This window comes from Elephas maximus, chromosome 13, assembly GCF_024166365.1.
Source record: "Elephas maximus indicus isolate mEleMax1 chromosome 13, mEleMax1 primary haplotype, whole genome shotgun sequence".
NCBI lineage: Eukaryota > Metazoa > Chordata > Mammalia > Proboscidea > Elephantidae > Elephas > Elephas maximus.
The window spans coordinates 70,184,783-70,204,775 of record NC_064831.1 but is presented as its reverse complement, the minus strand read 5'-3'; positions in this window follow the sequence as shown (position 1 = coordinate 70,204,775).

Here is a 19,993-nt window from a genome sequence, read left to right as displayed (position 1 = left end):
AAAGGATGGAGTGCCGTGGAGGCTCAAAAATGATAGGGCACTGGACCAAAATAAAATGGCTGATCCAGAGCTCATATCCCATCTTAATTTCTGCTTCTTGCTAACAGGCTGTTAATCTTTTACAAGGATCCAACCCTATCACCAAAGAACCTATCACTAAGGAAATGTTTTTCTTTGCCATTAAGTTAAACAATGTACCCTGGGGGGTCTGGACTTAAAGGATAATTGACACCATTGTGTAAAATGTCCTCAGGATATTTTAACAATCTTTTCTCAGAACATGGCTCTGTAATCATCTTGTAAACACCTAGCAACCTCTCCCCAGCACTAACTTCTGCAATTATGCTCCGTACAGTTATGCTGTGTACCCAGTCCCCAAAAGCCAGCTGTAATAATGTAACCAGTGATATCCAAAGTGCCACTTCTCAATGTCCCACCTTTGATTCTCTTACCTCACTGTCCACCAATCAGATTATTGTGGGTTGTTCCTCCTGATTTTACCCTAAAACTAGGGTCCAGCCCCACCTTGGATTCATGGACTTCATTTGCTGAGGTGTCCGTGATTCCCCATTTGAATGATTCTTGGCTTTCAGTAAATCCTTTTATTTTTGTTTCCGTAGAGTCTGAGAGTTTTTTTGTTTTTTAACTCTAGGACCCCTCTCACTTGGTGCTGAAGCTATGAATTGGGATTTTCTGGCCACTCTTTAAGCTGGAAACAAGCAACCAATATACTCCATGTCTGACTCTCACCACTGAGATTCTGGTTGTCACTCCTCTCCCCAAAGCCCCCAAAAAATACCCTCTTTTCTGCTCCTTTGGACTTTCTCTCATATGGTCTTCTGATTGCAGGAATGGTCAGAGAACCACATGGAAAGAAAGACAGACCCCCACTCTCTGTCAAATATATGTCAAAAACAAACACCAAACCCATGGGAAAAACCCAAGTCTGCAGTTCTTCTCATCAAAAATGTCTCAGAGGTGTTCCCTGTAGGAAACGGCTGATCATTGATCATGGAAACACCACTGGTCCAGAATTGAGGTGTCACAGGTTAAGCCTGCAAGGACCAAGATCACCACTCATACCTGTGCTTAAGGCAGAAGTAAACTTGACCTCTTCTTGCTTCACCAATCTATGTCACTCTCCTTTGTGCCTTGATGGGCTGGGCTCATTCAGGAGTTCCTGGGAAACCAGCCATGGCCCTGGCTTCTGCACGGATGTCTCAATTGGGGTTTGGTTTGAAGGATCTTTGCTGTAGACCCCTCTGCTCCCCATTCCTTTCAGAGAGGTTGATGCTCCACAGTTCTTGCCAGTTGAATTGATGTAGATACTCACTGTTTATTCTCTGAATCTTCTTGGACCTGGATTCTTCATTTGAATATTCTAGGCCCCTCAGACTATAATCCATGGTCTAGCAGCACCGGTAGCACCTGAAACCTTGTTATAAATGTATCTTTGGGCCTCAACCCACACCTCCTGACTCAGACACTGCATTTTAACAAGATCCCTGGTGGTTCAAGTGCACATTGAAGTTTGGGAAGCACTATGACTGATCCAGTCTCTCCTTTTGCTGAGATCTCAGAGAAGCCAAACGTATGCATGTGAGTTCGTTGGCCCATTGCGAAATGGGCTGTCATCCCTGAGGTCTGGCCTGGCCCCTGTTTTCTGTCAGTAAATGAAAACTCTTAGGTTCCTCCCTAGGATATAAACCTTCCCTGTCTTCTGTTTGGGGCCTTAGAAGTACTTCGTACCAAAGGACTCAAAAAAATATTGATTGCTTGAAATAAAGTTCTGTATACTTCCAGGAGAAAAACTCAGTGCAGCATGTTGCATTTATGTGTTCATGTATACTTGGTCTGTTTTCAATCTTAGAACAGTTCAGTTTGGGATGACTTTATTAAAACATTTTTTTTGACTGCTGAATTAATGTCTACCTTTTTCCCGTAGTGGTTAAGAGCTGCAGCTGCTAACCAAAAGGTTGGCAGCTCAAACAGGCGCTCCTTGGAAACTCTATGAGGCAGTTCTTCTCTGTCCCATAGGGTCACTATGAGTCGTCCACTGGATGGCAGTGGGTTTGGTTTTTTTGTGGTTTATTGCAACATGTAAACAACACTGATTTGCTCAGCCTTGATAACGTGAATTTATCAAATTATTTCAAGAAGAAATATTTCTTTATGAACGTGTAATATAAATAGGGAATCTGCAGAGTTGTATCTGTGTGTATAATGGTTTAAACAAAGATAATGAGATAGACCACTTACCAGACTGCTCGTATGAATTCCGTTGGATTCACTTGTGGAAGAAGATAGGCAGGGGAGAATTAAAACATGTTGTAAAGAGTATACTTTGACAGCATTGATGATAGTAGTTTTCATTTCTGTAGAGTTATATGTGACGGTGTATAGTGTGTACGTATTGTCCCATTTATTTAAATTCTTTATGTGTATATATGAGTTAAAAATTAGAAGAGCCAAAAAGATAGTGTTACTACCATGTTTACTGACTTACAGGGAACCAAGGTAAACTGTTCAGTGAAGAATGGTGTGGAGAAACATGTGGATAGAGTGTGATCTAATTTCCGTAAAACCAAGCAAACCAACAGATCTAAATGTGTACCTGTGACTCTATATATGTGTATATATGTATATATATGTATATATGTATGTATATGTGACTGTATATATGTATGAAAGGGTACACATCTGTGTTTGAACATGGACGCCTTAGGGGAGCAGATGAATTTACAGATGTGGGAATGGGTCTTATTATAACTCCTTTACAAAAATATGTATTATTAAATGTGTTATAATAAGAGTGCAAGACCTTATAAAGTTAAAAAAAAATCATAGATATATATGTATGTATTTAAAACATTTTTTTTCTTTTTTTATTATTGTACTTTAGATGAAGGTTTACAGAACAAACTAGCTTCTCATTAAATAATTAGTACACGTATTGTTTTGTGACACTGGTTACCAGCCACATGACATGTCAACACTCTCCCCTTCTCGAACTTGGGTTCCCTATTACCAGTTTTCCCGTCACCTCCTGCCTTTTGGTCATTGCCTCTGGGCCGATGTGCCCTTTTAGTTTCATTTTGTTTTAGTGGCTTGTCTCATCTTTGGCTGAAGGGCGAACCTCAGGAGTAACTTCATTACTGAGCTAAAAGGGTGTCTGGGGGCCATACTTTTGGGGTTTCTCCAGTCTCTGTCAGACCAGTAAGTCTGTTTTCTTTTTGTGTGTGTGTTTGAGTTATAAATCTGTTCAACGTTTTTCTCCAGCTCTGTCTGGGACCCCCTGTTGTGATCCCTATCAGAGCAGTCAGTGGTGATAGCCAGGCACCATATAGTTGTGCTGGACTAAGTCTGGTGGAGGCTGTGGTACTTGAGGTTCATCAGTCATTTGGACTAACCTTTTCCTTGTGTCTTTGGTTTTCTTCATTCTCCCTTGCTTCAGATGGGGAGAGACCAGTGGAGTATCTCAGATGGCCACTCACAGGCTTTTAAGACCCCAGACTCTACTCACTAAAGTAGAATGTAGAACATTTTCTTTATAAACTATGTTATGCCAACTGAGCTAGATGTTCCCTGAGACCATGGTCCCCACAGCCCTCAGTCCAGCAATTCAGTCCCTCAGGGAGCCTAGAAGTGTCCACGGAGCCTCCATGACCTTGCCTGGGACAAGCTGTGCTGGCTTCCCCAGTATCGTGCACTGTCCTACCCATCACCAAAGTTACCGCTTGTCTATTGTCTATTTACTGTTTTTCCATCCCCACCCTTGCCCTCCCTCATAATCATCAAAGCTTGTTTCTTTTTGTGTGTTAATTTTTTCAAGAGTTTTTATAGTAGTGGTCTCATACAATATTTGTCCTTTTGTGATTGACTTATTTCACTCAGCATAACACCCTCCAGATTCATCCATGTTGAGAGATGCTTCGCAGATTCATCACTGTTCTTTATCGTTGCGTAGTGCTCCATTGTGTGTAAGCACCACAGTTTATTTATCCATTCATCTGTTGATGGGCATCTAGGTTGTTTCCATCTTTTTCCTATCGTGAACAATGCTGCAATGAACATGGGTGACAGCTCTTATTTCTCTAGGATATATTCCTAAGAGTGGAATTGCTGGATCATATGGTATTTCTATTTCTAGCTTTCTAAGGAAGTGCTATATTATTTTCCAAAATGGTTGTACTATTTTGCATTCATACCAGCATTGCATAAGAGTTCCTGTCTCCCCACAGCCTCTACAATATTTGTTATTCTCTGTTTTTTTGATTCCTGCCAGTAATGTTGGAATGAGATGATATCTCATCGTGATTTTGATTTGCATTTCTCTGATGGCTAGCTATCTCAGGCAATTCCTCATATGTCTATTAGCCTCTTGAATATCTTCTTTGGTGAATTATGTGTTCATTTCCTTTGCCCATTATTTAATTGGATTATTTGTCTTTTTGGTATAGAGGTGTTGGATTTTCTTGAAGATTTTAGAGATTAGACCTTTCTCAGATTCGTCATAGCCAAAATTTTTTTTTCCATTCTGTAGGTTCACTTTTAACTCTTTTGGTTAAGTATTTTGATGAGTGTAACTGTTTAATTTTTAGAAGCTCCCAATTATCCAGCTTATCTTCTGGAGTTTGTGCATTATTAGTTATGGTTTGCATCCTGCTAATGCTGTGCTTTAGGGCCTCTAGCATTGATCTTATTTTTTCTTGTATGATCTTTATAGTTTTTGGTTTTATATTTAGATCTTTGATCTATTTTGAATTAGTTTTTGTGTATAGTGTGAGGTATGGGTCTTGTTTCCTTTTTTTTTTTTTTTTTTTTTTTTGCATATGTACATCCAGTTTTGCCAGCACCGTTTGTTAAAAAGACTGTCTTTCCCCCATTTGATGGACTTTGGACCCTTGTCAAGATCAGGTGACTGTAGGTGACTGGATTTACATCTGGTTTCTCAATTCTTTTTTTTTTTTTCTCAATTCTGTTTCACTGGTCAATGCATCTGTCATTGTACCAGTACTAGGCTGTTTTGACTACCATAACTGTATAGTAGGTTCTGAGGTCAGGTAGTGCACGTCCTCCTACTTTATTCTTCTTCTTCAAAGGTGCATTACTTATCAGGGGCCTCTTTTCTTTCCATATAAAGTTAATGATTAGTTTTCCATCTCTTTAAAGAATGATGTTGGTATTTGGATCAGGGTTGCATTGTATTTGTAGATTGCTTTGGGTAGAGTTGACATTTTCACAATGTTGAGTCTGCCTATCCATGAGCATGGTATGTTTTTTTACTTATGTAGGTCTCTTGGTTTCTTGCAGTAGAGTTTTGTTGTTTTCTTTGTATAGGTCTTTTACATCCCTGGTTAGATTTATTCCTAAGTATTTTATTTTTTAGGGGCTATATTATAAATGGTATTGTTTTCCTGATTTCCTTTTTGTCATTCTCTTTATTGGTGTATAGGAATCCAACTGATTTTTGTATGTTTATCTTGTATTGTAGTTGTCTTAGTCATCTAGTGCTGCTATAACAGGAATACCACAAGTGGATGGCTTTAACAAAGAGAAATTTATTCTCTCACAGTCTAGTAGGCTACAAGTGTAAATTCAGGGCATCAGCTCCAGGGGAAGGCTTTCTCTGTCAGCTCTGGAGGAAGGTCTGTGTCATCAACCTTCCACTGGCCTAGGAGCTTCTCTGTGCAGGAACCTCAGGTCCAAAGGACACGCTCTGCTCCCAGCACTGCTTTCTTTGTGGTATGAGGTCCCCATGTCTCTCTGCTTGCTTCTCGCTCTTATATCTCAAAAGAGATTGGCTTAAGACACTATCTAATGTTGTAGATCTCATCAATATAACTGCCATTAATCCATCTCATGACATCATAGTGATGGGATTTTCAACACATTGGGAAATCACATCAGATGACAAAATGGTAGACAATCATACAATACTGGGACCCATAATCTGGCCAAGCTGACAGATATTTTGGGGGGGACACAGTTTAACCAATAACATTCCACCATTTCACCCCCCAAAATTCATGTCCTTGGCACATACAAAACATATTCACCCCATCATATCATAGCAAAAGTCTTAAATCAAATCCAAGTTCAAAATTGAGAAATTCTGCCTTGTCTGTGACATCTAGATTACAAGTTATCTGCTTCCAAATGTACAGTGGCAGAACAGGCACAAGCTACAAATGGGAGAAACTGGAGGGAAAGAAGGGATAACAGGCACCAAGCAAATCAGCAGAACATATTACATTAGCCTTCAAGGCTTGAAAATAATCCTCTGTTCTCTGAAACCATTTACACAATGGCCTTGCCCTCTAGACTCTAGGTATTGGCCACACTCTCCGGATTCTAAGTAGAAGCGTTTGGCTTTGGGCTTCAGCTCCACCTTCCAGGCCCACTAGGACAGCAACTCTGCTTGGCTTTAGGTACACCATTCTCCTCGTCCATCTGAGTGGGAACTGCACCCTTAGAAACACCAGAGGCCATGGCTCCACCCTTCAAAAGCCGAGAGGTTGTGGCCATACCTTTTGAGACTGAGGCAGCCTGGCTTTCTGTGTTCCTCAGCCTCTTGGCCCTTGGGCCTCATGCCTGCATCTGCCCTACTGGGGCAAGTGTTCCAAAGTTCTGTAGCTCCACCAATAAGTGCCTGGAGGCACCCCACTCTGCCAGTAAACTTCAGCCGGAGGGCATTCAGCTCTCTTTCTCTGTGGCTTGGCAAGCCTAGCTCCACTGATAAGTGCTGGAGGCACCCCACTCCACCAGGAAGCCTACTGTGTAAAGGCACTCAAGTCTCTCACTCCGTGGGTTGGCTCCGGCATGTATCACTGGTTACCAGGTGCTCTGTCTCCTGCTGGGAACTCTTTGAAGCTATCTTCCTGTACTCTATGTCTGCCATACTCAGTTGCTGAGGAGTCCAAGATGGCAAATCTGTGACACATTGGCTGATAGGGGACCTCCACTGTATATCTCTCGTTGTTCTCTGTTCTCTATCAGTCTCTTATTCCATTTGGTGCTTGGTTGAGTTCTTTATCTCTTCATTTGATGCTTAGGGTTCCAGGACTGACGTTTGTCTTTGTTTTACTTAGTTTTTCTGGTCTTTGCTGTGGAGGGATGCATGGTGCTTCTGTCTATAGTGCCACGTTGGCTCTGCCCTATTTAAAACATTTTTGTTGGCTGTTATATAGGGAAAAAACTGTCTTCAACACCGGATTTAGAGACTTTGATTGTGGTTGAAGAGCAAACCCAGAGACTGAGCAAAAGTCAGACCCAGGGAGTTTTTCTTGCTCTTGGATATACCTGGAAATGGTCAAAAAGAATTCTTTCAGGGTGAATTCAGTCATTACTCAAACATCTTCTGCATATACATGTCTACAGGTAAGGAAGAATGCTGGACACTATTAAGTAATAACTGGACAATTAGATTCTTATTTCTCTGATATGTCACTACCACCTCCCTCCCCTCATTGCTCTACTGGAAAATCCATCCATGCGCATTCTAGGCCTTTTTTCAGGACTGAATATAGAGGAAGCTAATTAGTTTTTTTTTAATCGGGAAGATGCAGCTTTTAAAGGTATAGAAGATTTTGGTCACAAGATCTTTAGACAGGTGAACCTCTTCGCCAGACATTTGGAAGGGTGGGAACTCAAGAGCCTCCCCCACCACTACCTCTGAGCATCATGGGATCTGATTTCATCACAAGGTTACTGAAGAACTCAAGAACTCACCCCAGTTAAGAACAATTGCTTCCCTCTGCCTCAAGCTGTCCCTTGCAGGTCCCATCACTGTCACTCTGTGAAATACAAACAGGGTAGCCTATGATGGAGGTGACTGTCCTAAAGGCCTTGCCCAAATTTCCTTGCTCTGAAAGCTTCCTTGTGCCACTTGGGGTCTCATCTCCCAGGGTGAACACACCTCTGGCACCTCCATGGCTGCCGTTCACCTGGCCGGCTTCTAGATATCAGAGTGCTCTCTGGCTCCGTGCTTGCCTCACAATCTCTGTTTACACCTTCTCTCTAGGATGCCTCAGTGAGTCCATGGCTGGCTGGCTGTAGCTAAGGACCTGAGATTTACACCTCCATCCATTTCAGCTCCTCCTATGTCCAGATTCATATTCAAATGTGAGTCTAACTCTCTGTATTGACCTCTTCATTTGTAAAATGTGCATTATAATGATACATTCCTCACATGACTATCATGCAGAACAAAAATCTTAAGAAAGGAGGAGCACTTACAAGAGCACCTGGCACCAGTGCATGTACTCAGTAAGTGTTAGCTGTTAGTATTATTACCCAACATCTCCACGTGGGTATCTAACAGCTATCCCATGTTATCAATGCCATGAAACAATTCTTGGTCCCAACCCCATTCCACCCTTATCAATGAATTTCTCAAGGTTTCAGTGATGGGGTTGTGTGTTTTTCCACATAATGGACTTGGTTAGGAAAGGTTGGCCAGGTCCTTCATAATAAGTTGCTCCAAAGTTCATATGGCTGACCATGGAGACAAGTTATAGCCAACTAATGTAGAAAAAAAAAAAAAAAGTAGAACTACTCTCAGGTGCTCATGCTAGTACTCTTCAGTCCAGAATACCTGCTGAGGGATCTATTATGGACTGAATTGTATACCCCAAAATGTATGTTGAAATCCTAACCGCTGTACCCGTAAATGTGACCTGATTTGGATATAGGGGATTTTTTAAATTATGTTAATCAGGCCATACCAGTGTAGGCTGGGTCCTAAACCTAGTCCCTTCTGAGTTATAGAAAGAGCAGAATAGACACAGACACAAACAGGGGAGAGGAAGACGGTCAAAGGAGCAGGTACATCGACAAGACCAGGAACACAAAGGGTGGCTGGAAGCTACTAGAAGCTGAAGTAGACATGAGCCATGCCCTGAATTCAGACATGTAGCCTCCTGAACTGTGAGAAAATAAATTTGTATCCTTTAATGCCACCCAACTGTTGTTATTTTTTTTTCTTACAGCAGCACTAGGTAACTAACACACATACCCGTGCTTATAAATCCAGCCCAGTGTAAAATACTGCTCTCCCCTCCTTGGTCTAGCCTACCTGAATCCTGTTACTTCCCTATCAGTGTCCTCTGCTTTCACTAAGAGCTACGACAGAGTCAGCTTGATGCTGATGCCTAGAAATTCTCTTTATTTTTTACTTTGTATTTATGATTAACTAGTATTAATTCTAATATTTTCTATGGTTTTAAAATTTTTCTGTGGAGACATTCTTATAATCTATGAATAATAAGAGTTACACATTTTCTTTCTTTTTTCTTTTTGTACTAGCTTGGACCTCCAGTGTTAAATACTTAATAGAAATAATGAGAGAAAGCATCCTTATTTTATTGCTAATTAATTTTAAACAGAATGTCCCACGTTTCACCAGGAACAATCATGCTAGTTGTAATTTTCCACGTTCAGGAACTCCTTTTCTGTTCCTAGTTTGCTCAGAGTTCTTATCTCTCAGTGTAATTGTTTTTATCACTGCTTTTTCACTGTAGATGAGCCTGTGTCTTTTCTTCCTTAACCTACACATGTGGTGAATTGAATTATTAAGTCTCTAATGTTCACTCAAGCTTGTATGCTGACAAGAAACCTCCTCGACTGTGGCGTGTTACATGGTTTATACTTCACTGGATTTCTCTGCCGGCATTTTATGGAGGTTTCTGCATCTGACTTACTTAGTGTGCTCGCCCTGTAACTCTTCTCATACCTTCCTTTTCTAATTTGGTATTAATATTAGAGGAGCCTTAGGGATCAAGTTGGGGAGCATCTCATAGTTTTCTCTTCTTTGTTGACTGTGTACAAGATTGAAATGATCTGGTTTTTTATATATTTGCTGGAACCTGCCTGAAAGTGATCTACCAAACCCAAAACCAGTTGGCCATCGAGTTGACTCTGTCTTTGTAGGGAGACCTTGAACTACTGACCTATTCTGTGTAGTGATTAAAGGCCTCTTCTGGTGCTAATTTACTTAGAAAAATTTCCACTGCATGTTTTAGCATGTTAGGGTTTCATATTTAAATATTATGTGGTTATCACTGTTTTCAGCCTCATCCAGGCCTATTAATCAATCCCACATTTTCCATTTTCCCAAAGTGAGACTGTGTATCTGCTCCTGGTTCCAGTTCCCTTATCTATGACTTATTTGCAAAGAAAGATACAACCCAGTCTCCTTGAGTCCAAATTGTGAGGATACAGTCTCACATTATGTGATTTTTTTTTTTTTGTAGTTGTTCTTTTTTGTTAAGTTTTTCCTTTTACATCTTCTGTAATCGTTCTTTTTGTTACCTTTTTTTCATTTATTTATTTATTTTCATTTCCCACATATCTAGCAGTTTCAGGAAACCTGGTGGAGGAGCGGTTAAGAGCTACAGCTGTTAATTAAAAGATCAGCAGTTCGAATGGACCAGGCACTCCTTGGAAACCCTATAGGGCAGTTCTACTCTGTCCTTTAGGACCCCTATGAGTCGGAATGGACTAGACGACAACGGGTTTTTTTGTTCTAGCAGTTTTAAAGTTGTGCGTTTCAAGTTCATGTCTTGAATCTAGCTGAGGCTGACTCTGGGTGCGGTGCGGTGCCCGGTTGCATCTGTGCATCAAGAGAACGCGCCTCTAGAACTAGGAGGCCGGATGCAGCAGTTGGGCGCTTATGGAGGACCGGGCTGCAGGGCTGCTCAGAGAGGGGCGCCCCGGGGAGGCGCGAGATCCCGGGCTGCCCCACCGTAAACAGCAGGACAGAGCTGGCTTCACGAGCCTTTTGTGATAGTCCCAGCCTGCCCAGCACCACCTGGACTTCAGACCCCCCAGGCTGGCAGGTCCCCCCAGAACTAGGGGAAGCCTAAGGCCATGGAGAGTGAGACCCAGGGTACGTACCTGAGCCTGATCACAGCGCTTATGCTGGGATAGGAGGGCAGAGGAGGCATCTGGGGACTTGGGTCCAGACCGTGGACACAGAAAGGTGGGAACTTGTGATCAGCCTCGGGATCCGAACGTGGAGGCCTTCGAAATGCACTTCCGGGAGGAGAAGGCAAAGCCACAGAGGCCGCACTGCCTGGTACCTGCTTCTGTCCCCCGTCCCCGGTTCCCAGGCTGGACTCTCCTTCTACGCTGCCCTCGGAGTGCTTCCCAGGAGCGGCACTCCTAGTTTGGGGAGCAAGAGGGCATGCCCTGGTCTGGGTAGGAAATATGTTTCCTCCGCTCTCAACGCTGGCTGTGAGCGGACTCTTGTCTACACAGACTAAAGAGGAATTATCAAAATGAATTCGAGACTCCAGATTTGACTTAAATATCATAAATTAACACAGAAATACAACTTTAGCAATAAGTGCCTGCCTGGAGCCCAAGTTGCAGTAAAAAAAAAAAAAAAAAAAAAAAGCTGAACAAGACCCCGGAAGGAGTGAGTGATCAGAGGCTCCTTCTTTTGCCACCCTCCTGTGGTTCCAAGCTTTCTCACCTCCCACCTCCCAAGACTGTATCAACTGCTTTGAGATTGTTAAAGATCCCCAGGAATATCACTGCTCCCACCCCCTGAGAGTTTCCCCAGTGCTGGGTTAGAAAAGACTGAGAATCCTCCAGAAGCTTCCAGGGCCTGTGTACTGGAAGGTCAACACACACAGCTTCAGAGCCACTTCTTTTTTCCTGAAATTGGGCATGACCCCAGGACATGACCCTGAGAGTGCTGACACTTCCTGAAGCCAATGACCCTCCCTCCCCCTGGGTTTCTCTCTATCTGGGTCTCAGGATCAGTCAGGCCAGCTTGTCCCCTCAGGAGTGTTTCTGTTGAAGGACACCTAAGCGGCACTATGGGTTTGTCCCTCACACCCTGCAAACCTGCCTCCTCTGAGTGGGGCGAGGAGCTACTGAAACACTGAAATCTTGAAACTAGCAGAAGCCACAGCCCATGGTGCTAGGAGAAAACTGGGAGGGAGAGAGAGGTGGAAAGGCTATAAAGGTCCACTTATGAAGGTGACCAGGGGCCAGGATGACCTGAACCGCAAAGCTGACCAAAGCTGAATGGCCTTAAAACTGCCGCTCCTGAGCAAATCTCTTCTTTCAATGCAGAAAGTCTTTCCCTGCTCTTATGTGCCTGGGCTGGAAGGGCCTTTGACTTATAACATGAAGCAGCCTCCAGAGCCTCTTGGGGCAAGTGATGGTCAAGGAGGCTCTGCCCAACCCCACCCTGCCCTTCCCACTTGTCAGAGGACCAGAAATTTCAGTCTTCCAGCTCCTAAGCTGATCTCTTGACTTGTAACGGGATTTCACTGGAACTGGAAGGTGTTGAAGATGGGAAATACTCCTGGGTTCTCTTCACACAGCTAAATGCCTGGTTTCTGGTCTTATTACACAGCTTACATTCAGGACAAGAAGAGGAGCTTGGGGCTTGACGCCTGACATCCAAGTAGCAGTTTCTGTTTGTTTAGGAGGGAAGAGGTAAAAAGAAGGTGGCTTCTACTACGTTCTTTTCCATGAGTCTCAGGAAATCCTCAAGAAGACCCTCTCTCAGGTAAGGACTGATGGGAAATGCCTTGGTTTACTATTAAACTTTGCCCTTGAGGCATTTTGTTTATGAAGCGCATATACAATATTGTCCACTCAAGGAAGCACTGTAATTCTTATCTAGAAGTTATGTAGAATGACTATATACGAAACCTAAACTTGGTCCTTAAGTGAGTGGTTACCTCTCACAGAAGGCCCATGGGAAAGTTGCTACCAAATTCTGTGGTGCTGCCATTGGTTCAAGGAGCCCAGGTAGTGCAAAGTTTGAGACCTCGGCTGCTAACCGAAAGGTTAGTGGTTTGAACCTACCAAAAGGCTCTACTTAGTAAAGATCTGGCGAACTGCTCCTGTTAAGATTACAAACCAGGAAACTCTACTGGGGCAGTTGTACTTTCACACTGGGCCCCAATGACTCAGAAATCCACTCGATGGCACCTAGCAATAACAACAGGAAGCCATTGCTCCCGATGTGCCTGAAATGCCTCTCTGGGGAAGGCCTTCAGAGCTGGCTCATGGCCACATGGGAATTGAGACTCATTTTTTTACTACCACACCTTAGTCTCAGTCCAGAAAATTTATTTTCCAGTTTATTCACCAGATGTGACTACAGGCATCTCAGATATTGTCAAAATTAATTCCATTCTCTAATAATGATTTGCCAAGAATGTTTTTCCAAGTGTTTCCAAGTGACTGGAAAAACTCTCCAAAGAGGCATGTCTAGCGCCATGTTGTGCAGTAACTACAGTGTTGACATGGTGTATTTACCCACATAGTTCTCATGTTTTCTGCTTTCCTTAAATACGACTGAAATTCCAAGTCTACCACCTGAAGCACTTCCTTTAGTGTTTCATTTAGGAGAAGTCTGGTGGTAATGAATTCTCTCGGTTTTCCTTCCCCTAAGAATGGCATTATTTCTGCTTTACTCCTGAAGGTAATGATCGGATATAGAATTCTGGGTTAATATTTCCATCTTTCAGTGTTGAAAAAATATTGTTTCACAATCTTTTTTTGGCTTCCATGGGTTCTGATAGTGAATGCAGAGTCATTCAAATTATTTTTCTCGGTGAAATGCATTGTTTTCTCTCTAGCTTCTCGAGTATTTTCGTGAGCTTTGTTATTCTGCAGTTGAGTATGATGGACAGTATTTTTATGCAAATATATATATAATTTTTTTTGTGTGTCAACTGTGCTTTCCCACTCCTGGGTATTTTCATAAGCACAGTACACTTTTTTTTTTTTTACATGGTGCTGTAAGAAAATTAGAGTAGTGTGCTTACAAATATATCTGGGGTGTGGGGGAAGGCCCACTCGGTTGGCAAAAAACCCATAACCCGCACAGTATTTTCGTACAAATACAGTACTGGGGCATAGAATTCTTTAACTTGTTGCAGTTTATGTCTTTACCACATTTGGAAAGCGTTCAGCCACTATTTCTTCAAATACTTTTTTCTACACCACACATTTTCTCCACTTCTTCTGGAGTTCCAATATATAAATAGGCTTTTTGTCTAGTTCTTGAGGCATTGTCCATTTTTTTCCCATATTTTTCCTCTCAGTCTGCAGAATGGATATTTTCTACTGATCTATGTCAAAGCATTTAGTTTTTTCCTCTGTCATCACCATTCTGCTGTTGAAACTATCAAATGAATTTTTATTTCTACCATTGTATTTTTAACATGTAAAATTTTCAGTTGCAAATAGCATCTATTTATCTTTCCATTTATTTAGGCATTTTAATATTTGCATGTCATGGTTTCAAGGCTATAAGTCTTGCTTAAATTTTATGGAATTTTTTTTTTTTTTTTTAGCATTCAGTTGACCCAGTTACGTTCAGGCTGGAAGTTCTATCCCATCATCTGTATTCTGTGGCTCAAATGTTAGTTCAAGTTTTGAGGCCTTTGCAGTGATATTCAGGTCTAATCTATGTGAGCGCTAGTCAGTCTGGAACCTTGATGGTGTTTTAACCCACAGTGCGGCTCTTCAAGGACTTGATACCCATATTAGGGTCAGGGCAATGCATGTGCACCTGGGGGTGAACCAGGAGTTTGTAACAAGTTTACAGAATCTCTTTCCTGCACAGCCTCCTCTCTTTATTTCTCTGCTGCTCTCTGAGTTCTGAAGGAGTGCTTTTCTGGCCCACTGGCAGGAATGCTGGGGCTTTGATCTCTTCATTCTGTCCTGCACATAAGTGACTGGTTCTGCCTATGGGGCCAAAGCACTCTACAACCAGCCAAAAGGATGGCAGTTTGAGTCCACCAAGAAGCACCTGGGAAGACAAGCCTGGAGATCTGCTTTTGAAATTCTTACCCTTTGAGGCAGAAATGACTAGGTGCCAATTAACAGCAGAGAGAGAAAGAAAATGTAATGGAGATTCCTCTATACTCTTTGGCCCTTACATACTCTGGTCAGAGAGAAGGATTCTCCTCTGCCAGACATGTACGTGTCTGCTCACCTGCCTACCTGCCCACCTCTCTCCTTTCCAGACCCTCTTTCCCGTTTGGTAGGGGAGAGGGCTGTGCGGCTCTGGGATTTGGGCTGATTTAATTTCAGCTTCTGGAATGTTCATACTTTATGTTCTGGTTTCCCCCCTGCCCCCATCCACCTTCAACCATGTCCTTCTCAGAGTCCTGAGATAGTTGTCAGATACCAACATAGCCCACCCGTGGAAGTGCTGGCTCTGGTAAGAGGGTGAGGGACTGTACGCTGAAGGAGCTGGAGGATCTCGCTACCTTGTGTGAGCAGGATGGGGGTGCTGAGGACTGAAGGCTGAAGGTGCTGAATCAAGGGGAGTTTAATGTAAAGTTGGGTCAAGGAGAGTTTGTTGACAAGGATTTATTGCCGTAGCAAGGGCTCTGGAAATCGTTTTAATATCCCGTGGGATTGCTTTTAGAAGCCTGGGAAAGGCAATGGCCCACATTCTGTGAAACAGAAATGGCAGACCTGCTGTGTCAGATGGTGGCAGAGGAGATAAAAGTCTCCAATATTTGGGCATGCCAGAGTTAGTTTTCTATACGACCATTTCTTGGAGATCCTGAAAGACACCCATTTCATCAAAACAATAAGGAATGAGGCGATGAGGGGAGCACCAGCAACGTGGAGCTTACTAATATCTATCCTTCATATGGGTCCCCGGGTGCCACAAACAGTTAAGTGCTCGACTACTAGCTGAAAGTTTGGCAGTTTGAACCTACCCAAAGGCATCTCGGAAGACAGGCCTGGCAATTCGCCTCTAAAGGACCACAACCTTGAAAACCCTATTGAACACTTTTACTGTGCCCACATGGGGTTGTCATGAATCAAAGATGGCTGGATGACAACTAACAACAACAATTCTCTATAAGCTCAGGTTGTTAGTGGGAGCTGGGCTGCCTAGTAGCAATGCAAATCATGGGATCCCACCTCAACAGAGTCCAGGTGGAAGTACTTAATGGTCAGAAACAAGTTGTGTGTGATTACAATAATGGTCAGTAGGTCAAAGTATCAGTTATCTATTGGGGCATAACAGATTATCCCCAAACTTAGCAGGTATGAGATAAATGGAAAAATACTCAAATCATGTTGATAAAGTTGGAACTAGGCAAAGATTTTGGTATGACTCAACATAGTTTTAAGGTAAAGGAATAAACTAGAAAATTTAAATAACTAGTATAAGTGTTCAAAGAGATTTTTAAAATAATGGTGATATAATTGCATACCTGAATAAAAGACAAATACATCAAGATCAATAGTTTCTCTCCAGTGTAAACATACGGCTTTAAAATTGGCAAGGGTAGGAAAGGCTGACTGTTTTCTTTTCCTCTAGTACTTGACTGTATCAAACTGTGTCTAAAACTATAAAATATTTATGGAAACATTGTTTTGACCAGAACACCAAAGGACGTATATGAAGAAAAGTAATGTATAAAGTACATAAAATGACACCTCAATATATGCAAAAAACATGCCATATTTCCAAAAGGGAAGTCTTGTCAATTAAATGGAGATCCCAAAAACTAATACATAAATGGAATGTATTTCCAGTGAGAAAATTAAGACAGTTGTTTTTGAACTGCATAATCATAAGCTACAAATAGTGCAGTAGAGAACAAAGAATGTTGTTTTTCGGAGCCTTGGGGTTGACTTTTGACTCATAGCGACCCCATTTGACTGCCCTGTAGGGTTTACTAGGCTGTAATCTTTATGGGAGCAGACCGCCAGGTCTTTCCACCTCAGAGCCACTGGGTGGGTTCGACCTGCCGACCTTTCTTTCAATTAGCAGTCAAGCGCTTAACCACTGCAACAGCAGGGCTCCATTACCAAAGAATAGACAACAAAAACATGAAATAGCAGAATAGTAACAGGTGTCCACCTCATCAAGTCACAGAACAAATCAATATTACATAGCACAGAAACTGACAAGCAGACCACTGAAATAGAAAATCTACTAAGATATCACAATAACCATTCATACAAAGGTGCTATTTCAAGAAAATTATATTTATTTAATAAATGACTCTGACTCAACTGGTTGTTCTGGGGGACAAAGCTTGCAAAATTGATACACAAATCAAAGATTTGGAAAATTACGTGAAATGTAGACACAAGGCTTAATAACAATTTCCATTTTACACAAGAAGGATAAAAGTTAAGCACTTGAAAAATGAGCGGTGAATTCAAACAGATCATTCAGAGCAAATCCACATGCCCAATTTTTTTAATAAACATAATACCAATAAACACTGGTAGTTAAGAAGATATCAAAGTCCCAGTGAAAGTGGCACAATGTAACAATCAACACCATCTATAGCTGGCTGGGCTGTGGGGAGAAGGATACCCTGAGACATGGCTGGAAAGGTGCATTATGACAGCCTTTAGGGGAAGGACATGGCCATGGCTCTGTACTTTTAACATTCTTTGAACTGGAAACCTCACTCTGTGGAGTCTACTCCACAGAAACAAATCCTGTAGTATACAAAGGATGTTTATTATTGATGCTGACAAAACATTGACTCTCCATTGGTGGTGGAACGATAGAGAATGTATGGTAAAGCTACATCATCAATAACATAGGGAGTCACTAGAATGAAAAAGAGTTGTTGGAGGAGAAATCTCTGTGAAGTATTATTGAAGTTTACTGAAAAAAATCAAGGTGCAGAGAAGTCTATATAAAATGAGCACATTTAGGTAAAATGATAGCAATTGTTCAAATATGCTTGAATATCTGTTTACATGTATGTGTGTGTATAAATGAACAGACGAGGATACACGTACGTCTGCGTGGGCTTGTTTAAGCAGGGATAAGATAGACTACTTACCACATTGTCGAAATGAATTACCTTGGATTCACTTGTGGAAAAAAACAGGGGGAAGAGAGCTAGAACATGCAGGAAGAGTGGACTTAAAAAGCATGGGTGATAATGTGTTTCCATTTTAGTAGTGTTATGTATGTGACGAACAAATCTGTCTTGAAAGAACCCAGAATGTTCCTTAGAAGCTAGGATGGCTTTGGACATGTTGTCAGAAGGGACCAGTCCCTGGAGAAGGACTCCATGCTTGGTAAAGCTCCGGTCCAGCAAAAAAGAGGAAGACCCTCAATGAGATTGACTGACACAGTGGCTGCAACAGTGGGCTCAAACATAGCAACCATTATGAGGATTGCCCAGGACCAGGCAGTGTTTTGTTGTGTTGTGCATAGGGTTGCTGTGAGTCAGAGCCAAATTGACAGCACCTAACAACATGTAGAAGTCTAGATAAAGTGTACTGTAATTGTTATCATCTATTTAAATTATTTGTGTAACTTAGAAGACAGAAAAATATAGTGTTAGTGCCATATCTAATGACTTACAGAGAATTAAGATAGACTGTCAAGTGATAGAAGGGGCAAGCATAATGTGGGTAGAGTGTGATCAAGTTTCCATAAAAGCAAACACCCCAGCAGATCTACTTGTCTACCTGTGACTGTGTATGTGTCTCAGCAGAGAAATGTAGGGAAGGATATGTGTGTGTCTATTAACATTGGATACCTTGGGGGAGCAGGAACAAAATATACATGAGGGTGGGAGTCTGCTTTTAACTCTTTCATTATACAAATTTGTGTTCTTAGACATGTAATAAAACAGAATTTCATAACTTTGGAAATTAATAAATGACATAGATATATATTTTTAAATAGGTGAACATTCTCTATGACAGACAAAGATTTTAATCACTGAAGGGAGGGCACACCGCAGACAGTAATAATCACTATCAGTGGATCTCTTGCGTATTCTAGGAGCTAACGTGCTCTTGTGGTGTCTGTAACTGGATAGAAATGACCAAAAATAATTTTGGGAAGTCAATCACGTCTTGCAAACACATGTCTGCAGCTAAATGAAGGAGACTGGACACCACGTACAATTCACTAGGTAACTTATGCGCCTCTAGAAGATTCTCTTTCCTGGATATGCTGCCACCACCTCCTCCCCACCTTGACACACTGGATAGCCCACACTTGCGCATTCTAGGCCCTTTTCAGGACAGAGCACTGATGACGTCAAATGAGAAGATAGCTTTTAAGAAGAAAGAATTTGACCAAAGATTTCAGAAAGCAGTACCTCCCCAACCAGCCTCTCCCCAACCTGGGAATGCCAACCTCTTCCACTCTGATACCTCTGAGAATCTCTGATTTTCCTTTTGAAATCCTTAGGAGACTGCAGAATTCACCTGGCCCGAAAGCCTTCACTGCCCTCTACCTCTGACACTATTCCAGGCAGGAGCTGTCTCTGTCATTCTGAGAAATACACACAGGACAGCCTGTGGTTGGAGGTGCCCATCCTAGAGGCCCTGCCCTCCCTTCCTGTGCCCCCGTAGGCTTCCCTATGACAGTAGAGGTCTCATCTTCCAGGGAGATGGATATGCCCCTGTCATGTCCAGACCGGGGACTTGATGTTATGGCTGAGATTTGGGCTTTTCTGTCCACTATTGAGTCTGGGCCTGAATCTGTCCCTTCCTACCCTCACCTCTGATTACCTGTGTTCTTGCTGTTCTCCCTGGGTTTAGAAGCCTGCCCTCTCTTTTGCTTCTTTCATCTCAGTCGACCTTTTTCTTCAGTTCTTTAATCCCAGGACAGGTCAGGTTAGACCACAAAAAAGAAAAAATATTAGCAAGTTCCATTGACATGTCAAAAACCTGAAAGAACAGCTTGATTTAGAGGAAGGGAAAAAGTTCCAAAGCTCTACACCTTACACTAGGAGGTGCTGTACAGGAAATATCCTGCAAGCACTGGATCAACTCTTATCCAGAAACGGATAACACCCAGGGGGATTTTTCTACACCAGCTTCCACTTCTACTCCCCTAACAATGCAACAATGATGCATCCTGATCATGAACCCAAATTCATCCTGTGAAAGCATAAGACATGGCTGGGGCGAGTTCATTTTCCTTCACCCCGCCCTCCTCTCCTCCTGCCAAGCCCTGCTTCTTTCCCTGCCTGCAGGCTGCTGGGAAGGAACCTAG